The 12,209-nt window shown below is 25.5% G+C and overlaps 1 non-coding gene across 1 annotated transcript; it reads left to right on the top strand.

Moving 5' to 3' along the window:
- The first annotated feature begins 3,712 nt into the window (after positions 1 to 3,712).
- Trnar-acg (transfer RNA arginine (anticodon ACG)) lies at positions 3,713 to 3,786 on the top strand. The gene has a single exon. It is a non-coding gene; the product is annotated as a tRNA-Arg (tRNA).
- Positions 3,787 to 12,209: the final 8,423 nt, after the last annotated feature.

Below are 12,209 nucleotides of genomic sequence, written 5' to 3'. Positions count from 1 at the left end.
AAAATAAAAAAAAAAATAATTTTAAAAAAATAATTATTAAATATTAAATATTTTAAAATATATATAAAAAAAATTAAAAAATTAATTTTTTAAATTGAATTTTAATAGTTTAGGTCAAAAAGTAAAAAAAAAACTTCAAAAATTTTTACCTTAATATATTTTTTTCCAATTTTCAGTATTTTAACCAATATTACCATCCAACAAAACGCCAATATCCTCCTCATAAATCTCTAAATTGACTTTATTTTTCCAATCTCTTTTTTTTTCTCACACTTCAGAACAAAAAAGCAGTAACGAGCGCAAAAAACCCTTCTCAACTTTCATTTCATTTCATTTATTTATTATTAACCATCATGATCTTTTAATCCGTATTGTTAGCTTTATTGCATCATAATTTTTCATTATGTGCAACGATTGATGATACTTGGCTCCGTGCCTATCTTTCTCCCTCTCCTCTCGTTGATGTCATCGACACCGCGTCACACGACATAAAAATTGACATTTTTTTCATTAAAGCAAAAAAAAAAAAAAATCAGAAAATTTTCCGAGTAAATATTTGGAAAAAGAAGCAATTAGAAGGACAATTTCGTTGAAAGAAAAAACACCCGTTGCGAATTGTTGACGCTCATAATCGTGCCATTTAACCCTTTTCAAAAGTCAAGTCACTCACGTGCGTCGTAAGGTACCTGTCACCCGCGTTTAGTATTAATAATAATGTTATTGTTGTTGTTGTTGTTACAATTTATAGATTAAGCGAGGCGGCAGTAACAACACACAACATTGATGTGGGTCTCGTCATCGTTGTCGACTTGTGTTATTGAAACATTCAAACGGTGCGTTGAAAATTTCCCTTTTTTGTCATTTTTCGCATGGAAAAGCGATGGAAAAGTTTTGCAGCGCCGTGAAACGATTACAAAAATTATTAAATGGCCTGTATATTAAAATGGGTTCATGTCACCATGTAATATTTCTCTATTATAATCCACAAAATTGCAATAAATTACGAATGTCACGCGTTCTTTCTTCTGTTGTATGTCGGTTGGTAGGTTTTCAGAGGCGGATTGATGATTCGATGAGTTGTCAAAGGAATTATTTTGCTAAAAAAAATAAAATAAAAAAATAGAGGTTAGAAAATTTTAATTTAAAAATAAAAATTAAAATAATTAATAAATACTTAAAAATTCAATTTAATAAATAAAATTAATTAAAATTTAATTAAATTTAATTTATTAAAATTAAATTAAATTAATTAATTTAAAATTTAAAAAAAATATTTAAATTTTTTTTTTAAATTTAATTAAATTAGAAATTAAATTAATTTATTTTAATTTATTATTAAACTTAAATTAAATTATTATTAATTTTTAGAATTTTTAAATTGAATTATTAAAAATTAAATTAATTAATTTTTTTTTATCAATTTAAACAAATATTAAATTAAATCTAATTTTTGTGAGTTTTTCTAAAATTATAATTTAATTTTATTTATTTAATAAATTTAAATTTAAAAAAAATATTTTTAAATAATTTAAATTAAATTTTAATTTTTTTTATTAAAAATTATTAATTTTTTAAATTAAATTATTAAATTATTTTTTTTTTATTATTTTCAAAAACCAAAAATTATTTATTTTAATTTAATTAATCTTTTTAATCATAAATTAATAAATAAATTTTTAAATTATTTTCAATAACCAAAAATTTTAAATTTATTTTTTTATTTATTAAATTTTTATTTTTTAAAATTAAAATTAAAAAAAAAATTAAAAATTACAAATTTCATTTTTTTTATTTTATTTTTTTTAAAATTTTTTTTTTTGAAAAAATTTTTGTAAAAATTAAAAAAAATAATTATTTAAAATTTTTTTTCAAATAATTTTGATTTTTTTTAATTTAAATTATTTTTAATATATATTTAATTTTATTTTTAATTATAATTTTTTTTATTTCAGTTTAACGCCTCTGACACATATCGCTGAATGATAAATTCTTGTGGATGCGAATGAACGAACGAACGAGCGTTGATGGAATTTTAACCTCATAATCCAGCGGCGTGTTAATGATGATGATGAGTACGAGTTTTTATATTTTTTTCTCTATTTTTTTTTTATTGAAAACATCAAGCCACAAAAAATGAATGACTTTTGAGTTAAGTTCAAGTGAAAATATCGTCAATCCCAGATGTCATCAAGGAACTATTGTTACAGACTCATTTTGTCGTCGTCGTCAGAACAATCATGACAACTCGTCATTATCGGGATTTCATCTTGTAAAAAAAAAACTTTGACGGAAAGAAATCACCTTGTTTTGATTGTTTGTGAGCGATGTGTGTTTGCGTCTCTTGTGTCTCCTTTGTGCGTACTTTTATTTATTATTATACGTTTTGTTTGTCAAGTACCCTTGAGAAAGACATTCATTATTCACATTTCCTTTTCTGATTTATTTTTTTTTTATTTTTTTCTCTCGATGTGAGTTGCGTGTTTTTCCCGGGCTCTCAATCATGGAGGAAATTTCTTCGTTTTGTTACACGTCAATTCACAAACAGAAACAGACAAAAACATGTGAGCTTTGATGGAGAAATGTTGCTTTTGCAAGTAGCGCAATTTCAAAAGTAATAAATTTTTTTTTTAGCTTGAGTTTCGTGAAACGAGAAATTGAACTTTATCTGTGTTTGCGAGTTCTTTTTGATGTGATTTTATGAGATTTTCAAGAATGTTAGAAAAATTATAGTTTTGAGTGATATTTTAAAAGAAAATAGGTTAATTTTAGTAAAAAAAAAGTAAATTTATATTTTTATAAAAAAAAAATTAAATTAAAAAAAAATTTTTTTCATTAAATTTTTTATGGAATCAAAATAATTAAATAATTTAATTGAATTAAAAATATTTTTTTTTAAATTTTTTTATAATTTTTTTTTCTTTGTTAACCCAAAATTTTAAATAATTTAATTTAATTTTTTTATTCAATTATTTTGGATTTTTATTTATTTATTTTTTAAAATTATTTTTAGATTTTTTAAACAATTAATTTTTTAGTTTTTTAATCAAATTTAATTTAATTATTTTTGATTTATTTATTTTTTAATTAAAATAAATTTTAAATAAATTATTTTTTTATGTCAATTTAATTAAATTAAAAATAAATTTTAATTATTTTATTAAAAAACTTATTTTAATTTTTCATGAAATTTTAAATAATTATTAAATTTTATTTAATTATTTTTTTAATTTATTTTATTATTTTTTATAAATATTTTTAGATTTTTAAAACAATTAATTATTTATTAAATTTTTAAAAAAATTTATTAAAAAAAAAAAAAAAATTAAAAATAATTTATTATTTTTCAAATTAAATTTTCTAAATCAAATATGAAACATAAAATAATTAATTTATTTTTTCGTTCATTTTATTTTTTTTATTTTGCAAAGATAATTTTTTTTCTTTGAAAATAAAAATAAATAAAATAAAATTAAAGAAGAAGTAAATATTTGCTTCAAAGTCATGTCAGGTCAAAAAATCTACGTCAAACATAAATTTTCAACTCTCACGGGAAAAAGTTATTTATAAAACTCACACTTTCTCTCACATTCACTCTCACTCTCTGTTTGGTTTCGCTTATCACCTGACAGACACTCGTAATGGCCAAAAATAAATCTCGTCACACTCACGCCAAAAATTTCGTGATTCACACCCAACTATCTACGCATAACTTGGCTTCGTAGTTCAATTGGATAGAATGCTTGACTACGGATCAAGAGGTTGCAGGTTCGAGTCCTGCCGAAGTCGTCAAATATTTTTTTTCAAAAAAATTCCTGAAATTCTTCTCATAACTTTTTTTCACAAAAAAAAAATAAAACTAAAGTAAATAAATATAACGAGCGACAAACGACATTCCTGCTGCTTGGTTGCCTAACCAACTTGGCAACAGCAGCGGCATAGCGGCGAACAACGCGGATGGAGATTTATTTAGAAATTTTATTCAAACATATCCTACAGGGGGTCGTTAATATTTCCTTTACTTTTAATAAACAAGGAGAAATGATGGCAATGATTATTATTATTAAAATTTATTACAAAAGATTTTTTCTCCTTCTCTCGCGTGCGCCTTTCTTGTTGTGTGTTGTGTCGTTTGACTCGCACAGTAAATATTTTTCAACATGAAGGTTATTAGACAAAGTTTGACTTTATTTATGAATAAAGCTAGACAGTATTTTTTGTATGTTTTTTGGCTCACAGATAAATTATATCGAAAGAAATCCGCATAATTCATGAGATGAGATGAGATCTGACGACGGAGAGATGATGATGATGATGATTAGTCATCTGGCTTAAATTTATTATTTATATTATTCAGGAAATGAGTCAAAAATTACAAGAAAGTAACCTTCATGGAAATTTAATGAACTGATTTTTTCTTGACATTTTTTTTTTTTTGATGAAAAATTGAGGTTTGAGGTTTTTTTAATTAGAAAAAAAAATCAAAGTAAGACAAAAATTTATATTAATTTAAATGAAAATCAAAATTAAAAAAAAAATATAAAAAAATTCTTAAAAGTCGAAAATTGATAAAAAATTAAATTATTGCCCCTTGAGGATATGCAATAAATCTTACATTCTATTTTTGAGATTTTTCATGAATTTTCACATACTTTTCGCATTTTTTTTTTATCTATGAACCTTCTATGAGCTGAAACGAATAATTTACAATTAATTTAATTTTTTATAATCAATTAAAAAAAATAATTTAAAAAAAATAATTTTTTGCCCCTTGTGGTATGCAATCAAGTCAACATAAACTTTTAAAATTTTTCACTTTTAATTTTTTTTTATTCAGAAAAATTTAAAGATTTTACAATTTATAAAATTTAAAAACATTTTTTTTATTTTACAATTTTTTTTTTAAATTTTTTTAATTTTATTTTGTAAAAAAAATTTTAAAAAATTCTTAAAAAATTATTTTTTTTTTAAATTTAAATAAGAATTAGTGAATAATTTAAAAAAATAGATAAGAATTTGTATTTTTTTTTTTAAAAAAATTGAAAAAAAAAATTATAAAATTAAATTTTTGCCCCTTATGGTATGCAATCAAGTCAACACAACAAATTTTCAATTTTTCATGCTTTTTTCCGTACTTTTTTGATTTTTTTCAGTACAAAAACCTTCTGAGAGCTCCAACGGGTAATTTAAAAGAATTCATTCAGTTATTCCTCAAAGAAAAATTTGAGTTAATTCGTTACAAATTTTGTTAGATTTTACTTCCTGCTTTGAAAAATTATTAAACGCACGAGTTCCATTCCTTTCTTCTGACAATTTTCCACTTTTCATCATTTTCTTCCCTCAAGACAAACCCTTTCACCTCCAACATCACAATCTACTTATGCAATCAACGGAACATCAGCTGGCGAAAAAAGGAGAGAAACGAGCCGAGTATTATTTGAGTAAAGAAGGAATTACACTTGACAGAAATCCAATTAAATTTATTATAAAATTAGCAACTTTTTCCTCGTTCGTTTTTCACACACACACGTTTATTCTTCGAAACATACGTTCGAGCACAAAATTTAACATTACTTTTACATTAGCATTAAATAGTATCATAACAACAGAGAAATAAACAGAAGCCCTTGAAAGCAAAGTAGGCATTATATTTTTCTCGTTCTCAAGAGGATCATCGTTCTATCCTTCCATAGTTGCACAATTTTTTTCAGAGCAACACAGCAAGAAGCATAACTAACCACATTTTATCACTTGTTCGCTCCATGAGTCCTGAAAATCTTACAAAAATTGAAATCTACGATCTTAAAAAAACAAAAAATAAAGTTTTTAGTACGTGACCAGGCATCTCCATTTTTTTCATTTTTTATTGTCCAACTTTTGACCCAATTCCGAAACACGTTTTAATTTTTCAGCAAAAAGGAAAGAGCCGCCGACGATGAATGACGACTTTTCTAATTTGAATAATCTCGACAATCTTGTCTCCTTTCGTGTCTATCAAACTTAAACTGTCTCGCAATATTGCTCTGTCTTGTATTTTTTTTTTGTTTGTCAAAGCTTGAGAGATGTACTTCAGAGAATGAGAAACAGAGAGCAAGACGAATATCATGTCAAAAAAAATGAAAGTAAAGTAAAAGGAAAGGAAGAAAAATAAAATTGCGAAACATCTGACAGCAATTTGAAGTAATAAAATGTTTTGAGAAATGTAACGTTTTGTGGGACGACGTATCATCGGCGAAGAGGGAATTTTAAGGTAAGTTTAATATTTTTTTTTGTTTCAGATATTAATGGAAAGTAAAGAGCTTAAAGGACTTTTTGATGCAAAATTGTTATGAAATTTTATTTTTTTTTTAATTTTCATTTAATTTTAATAAAATTTTTTAAAGCTCAAAAATTTTAAAATGATAAAAAAAATTAATTTATTTTTAATTTTTTTTTATTCAAATTTAATTTTTTTTTATTTTTATTTAATTTTTTTTTTTAATTCAGTTTCAATAATTTATTTTTTTTTATTATTTTTTTTTAAATTAATTTTTTAAATTAATTTTTTTATTTTTTCAAGGATCAACATTTTTAATCAATTAAATCAAAATCACAAAAAATTAATTTAAAAATTATTTAAGAAAAAAAAATAATTTTTAAATTAATTTTTTAAAATAAAAAAAAAAAAAATTAATTAAATTTTAAATTTTTTTTAATTTAATTTAAATTTATTTTTTTTGTAAATTTAATTTTATTTAAATTAATTTTTTTTTTAAATTGATTCTTAAATTTTATTTTCGTTTTTATTATTTTTTAATTGATTATTTAATTTATAATTATTTTTTTTTAAATTATTTAATTTTTTTTTATTTTTTTAAAATAATTTTTCAATTTTTTAATTAATTTTTTTCTGAATTTTTTTTTCAATTTGTTCTCTAAGAAGTTTTTTTTAATTTTTTCTTCACAATGCGTAAAAAACGTAACGAAAAAAGATGCCTTAACTGAATGACAAGATTGAATTTTTTCTGTCAAAATTCCGAGAAACAAATCAAAATTTTTAGACAAATCATCGTCTCACTTTTTTTTCAATTATTTTTCATCACTCCTTTCAGTCAACATTCAACAACTTTCACCTCAAAATGTGAGCGAAAATTTATTTATTTATTTAAACTTTTTAAAACAAATTTTTCTCACACGATTTCGCCTGCGTTGGAGTTAAAATGCGACATTCAGACAGCAGCAAAGCAACGAACGGGGTGAATTTACAACCGACAACATAAAATAAACTTTTTTTTCCTGTCTGCCATGGCTTCTCTCGTACGCCCTCAGACAAAAATTTGTTTTCTCACGCACATTATTATGAATTATTATGCAATTTCCATGAAGTGTATATTTATGCCAGACTGTGACAATAACATAAATCATGCACCTATGTTTGATGTTTTATTTTAGTTCTTTCGGCAGCGAAACATTTTTTTTGTACTTGCACAAAAACATGAAAAATGTTTGCAAAATGCAATAATTTTTGCTGGAGGCGTTTGTCGTCGTCGATTGTAAACATTGTGTGTGGGAGACAGCGTGTGGATGAATGACTTTTTATGGTTTATGGTCAACAATTTCCAGTCGTTTAGTTTTGTGTTTAGTCTACTGTGACGCCCGGTTACTTTTGAGCCATTTACCAACGAGAGGTACAGAAATTATGATAATATTTCTCAAAATAAAACGGAGAAAATGTGCAACGAAACGTGAAAAAAGGAATAAAATTGTCAAACAAACTCCTCCATCACACGCTAAATAAGTCTCTATATCTACAAGATAATCCAGCCAGCTTGGCTCCGAACACGTAACGTTCGTACAAGGAAAAAGACAAAGTATTTTAATTAGTGTAATTTTTAATTAGATTAATTTACTTTTCGATCCCTTTTCTTCTTCTCCTTCTTCGTTTTCTACCATTTTTCATCTCAGAACTTGGTCTGTGTACAAAAGGATGGAAAAAAAGAAAGGATACGGATCGTAAATGCATGAGTACATAAAATAATCTTATCATGCATAAAAATATTTCTTATGCAGACATTCATCGTTAGTTATAGTCACACGCTTGTATCTTCCATATCTTTTCTTATACGGAAAAGGACGACGACGACGACGACGACAAAATACATGCAGAACAGAATAGAATAGAGAGAATAACAATGTATCATCTATTAGATTAAGTTAAATCAATACCGACAAGATTCTGCCTTAGTTAATGTTGGGAATGGAGAACCTTCAAATGGGGTGACTTTAATAGTTTGAACATTTAATTGAATTAGCAGAAGGTAATTTCAAAATTATCAATTTTTTTTCTTATGAATTTTAGAATTTACTTTAAGTTATAAAAATTGTTCTTAAAAGAAAAATATTTCACAAGAAAATATTTTTATAAAATTTTAAGTGAGAGATTTTTTTAAAATTTTCTTTGATATAGTTTTTGGATTGTCTTTGAATAATTTGTTATTACTCTGCAGGTAGATGAAGTACAATAGTTTGATACAACTAAAATTTCAATGTTTCGTAAGACAGTAGAAGCTTGATATTTTTGCCTCAGCACAAACACTTATGTATGGTAAAGCTTATTTTTGGAGTTATGATAGTCCCGTAGTTGATCTGTTTCGATAACACTTTTCAATTGGATTTCAAGCCTCTACGTTGAACCTTCAAACGTTTGAAAAGTCTAACACTTTTTATTTTTACAAAAAACAAGGGTTTTTTTCGATATTTTTGAATTGGTGAAAACTTTTTGTTAAATTTATTTCGATGTTTTGAGACATTATCTTCATCATTTAACATTTTGTAAGTCAGTACTTGAGTAAAAATTTAAAATTGTTTCACTAAAATTTTTATTTCTGCCATTGAGACTTTTTTTGTCTTATATTCAGTTCCTCTTGCTCACTGTTGATGATATTTTAAAAAATTCATAGGTCAAACTTAAAGCCAAATTTTTTTTAGTGAAAAAATCATATCTTCCTTCGATTTTCGCATTTGTGGAATTCGCTTTTCGATCAATTCAGCATTTGCTTGGAATGAGTATACCTTCCAACATCTTTCCAAACATTCTCATCAATATCTTTGATTTTCTTTAAGCTATAAAGGCTCTTTTGATGATCCGTTCTTAACATGACCTTTATCTAGAATTTCTTATTTGATCTCTTTGTTGAATTCATTTCACTAAAAAAAAATTTGAAATTAATTTCAAAGTTAATTCAAATACACATCACCCGATTTCAACATTTCATCGAAAAATAAATGGCATGAGATTTTTTGATGGTTTTGTGTTAATTAAGCCTAAAGTAGTCCAAAAAACTTAAATTTAAATTTCTAAAACGAACTTCAGAGTTTCTATGCATTTTTAGTGAGATTGGGTATGTCAAAGAGGTACTTGAATATACCCAAATGCATAGAAACACTGAAGTTCGTTATAGAATTTTAAATTTAGATTTTTTGGACTATTTTAGGCTTAACTAACACAAAACCATCAAAAAATCTCATGCCATTTATTTTTCAATGAAATTCTGATATCGGGTGATGTGAATACTTACCATTAAAATTTTTAAAACTTACCTCCAAGTCACCCCTCATGACGGTACATTCCTTCCTTTTGTACGACACAATTTATAAATTCATCCTGCATTTACGTAACGCAAGACGTTCACTTTTCCTCCTGATGTACGAGACAAGTGATATCATCAATTAGTATTAAAAATATTTTATTAAGAATGTTCCTTCTTATACCGTCGTCGTCGTCATCGTCGCTGCAAAAATGTATCGCATCGCAAAATAACAGAATTAAGCAGCTTTGTCTCTTATTTAATATTTTATATTTGACGAGAAACTTACTTGTAGCGAAATTATGTGTTTTGTGCCGTGCATCTGGAATTAGCTTCGTCGCCGTCGTCGTCGTTGTCGACTGCACCAAACAAGCGATGATAAACAACAACTCATGAAAAGGAGGCTTTCCATTATATTATTATATCATCAGCAACAACAGCGATGAAGACAGCGCCGTACATATTTATCTATTTATTAAATCGAAGTAAAATCGTGGTAAATCTGTTTTGATATATAAAGTACGTTCGCAGGCTGCAATGTCATTTTAACGTCTTAACACTCGTCGTTATCCAACATTTTTTTTCAGTTGTCCCAGATATTTACGCGCCAGAGACAAACATAAATTGAAGAGGATGTATAATCAATATTAGCTTGCCTCTGAACCATTTTTCAGTCGCAACTTTGCAACAACTGCAAGTTTTCTTGTTCCCAATAAATATTTGTCTTGTTTTGTTGTCGAAAAAAACTCTGCGAATATAAAAAGGGGGAATTGTTTGAATTGTTAGAAATTGGATTTCGCTGGAATAGCGGGATAGAGTGAAATTTACTTACTTTTATTAAACGAGACAGGATTCAATGTCGGTCGATGTCTCGAAGAAAATTTATTACTCAGCTGACTTGATTAATGCGTCTCGAAAACATGGAGCCCCGCATATTGCGCATCCCGAAAGTTGTTGCGATTTCTTCGTCGTCATCTTTGAAATATACGATTACTAACAAAGAGGAAACGCCTGCAGAAATTTAATTTGTAGATCCATTGACTGTGTTTCAACGTTGAAGCTTTGTAAGTATAACAATTGTAAAAAATTCTTGTTTCGAAAGCCAAAACATCAAATAACAACTTGAAGATTGTTTATTGGGGCAAAATCTTAAAATCTGAATTGGGTCAAAATGCGCATTGGGAAAATTTTTCATAATGTGCATTGGGTCAAAATTTTAGAATGTACAATGGGGCAAAATTTCATATTGAGCATTGGGAAAATTTTCATAATGTGCATTGGGTCAAAATTTTAGAATGTAAAATGGGGCAAAATTTCATATTGAGCATTGGAAAAATTTTCATAATGTGCATTGGGTCAAAATTTTAGAATGTAAAATGGGGCAAAAATTCATCCCAAAACTCATCATGAAATTTTGCCCCAATGCAAATTTTTAGTAACTTGGTAACTAAACTACTTAATTTTCATATTTCGCGAAAATTTTTAGCCTCGAGACATTTTGCGAGATTACAATTTTTTACATCGTACGAAAAACGAAGTAAATACACAAGTCAAAGAAATAATTTCTTATTATTTACGTTCCTTTACCTCTTTTTATTTACAGACGCAAGTACATTCACCTGGGATGCGACGATATTGCTGTTTGTCTAATTCTTTGTTTTTCGCACACAAAAGACTTTGTTCTCGCTTTAATTCATTCAAAGAATCAACAGGATGCGATCAAATTAAAATTTTAGTTTCTTTGATGAACTTCTTCTATTTACTTTCCTCTCATTTGTACCAAAATTGAAATTTATGCAATTCTACCGCGACAAATATTTGAAAATACGTTCAACAGGAGAAAAAAAGGTAATTCAATTGACGCCATCTAAATTTTTTTTTCGGGTTTATTGATTTTTATTGCATACCCAAATAAAAAAAATATTTTTCTTCGTAAATTTCAAATATTTATGAACAACAAATTTTTGTTTTTCATGCGAAAAAAATATTTGGATCACGTATGATGGAATTCAAAAAAAAAAAGGACATGTGAAAGGAGAAAGTATCTTGAATGGATTAGCTAACGAAAGAAAAAAAATGGAATCAATTCGGACAATTTTGCGTTTCGAGTTGATGTCTGATGATGGTCGATAGAGGTTGAGAGATAAAATCAGCGCCAATATGATGATGAGAAGAAAATCTCTGATGGTATTACCACAATGTCGTAATCCTCTGCCTCTACAATAACAATCATCATTTCAACGAGAGAGGATTTTTTTCTGTTGTTTTGTTCGCAGTAGAAGAGGAAAAATGTTGAATTGTTGGTCGAGAGAGCTTGAAATGAACATGGAAATTTTTTTTGTAAGTAAAAAAAAAAAAATTTTATAAATTTGTGCGTATTTCTAATTTTTATTTTATTTTATTGTTTTTTTGTTAAAAATTAATTATTAAAATTAATTTTTTTTTTAATAAAAATTAAAAATTAATTTTTTTTTGAATAAAAATTAAAAATTAATTTTTTCAATTTAATTTTTTTAAATAAAAAATAAAAATTAAATTAAAATTAATTAATTAAAAAAAAATTTTTTTGTTAAAAGTGAAAAATTATTTTTTAAAAAAAATTAAAAATAATTATTTTAAAAAAAAATTTTTTTAAATTAAAAAATT

The sequence above is a fragment of the Culicoides brevitarsis genome, chromosome 2 (genome assembly GCF_036172545.1).
Source record: "Culicoides brevitarsis isolate CSIRO-B50_1 chromosome 2, AGI_CSIRO_Cbre_v1, whole genome shotgun sequence".
NCBI lineage: Eukaryota > Metazoa > Arthropoda > Insecta > Diptera > Ceratopogonidae > Culicoides > Culicoides brevitarsis.
The sequence above is the reverse complement of the archived record's forward strand: the minus strand, read 5'-3'. Positions and strand labels throughout refer to the sequence as shown.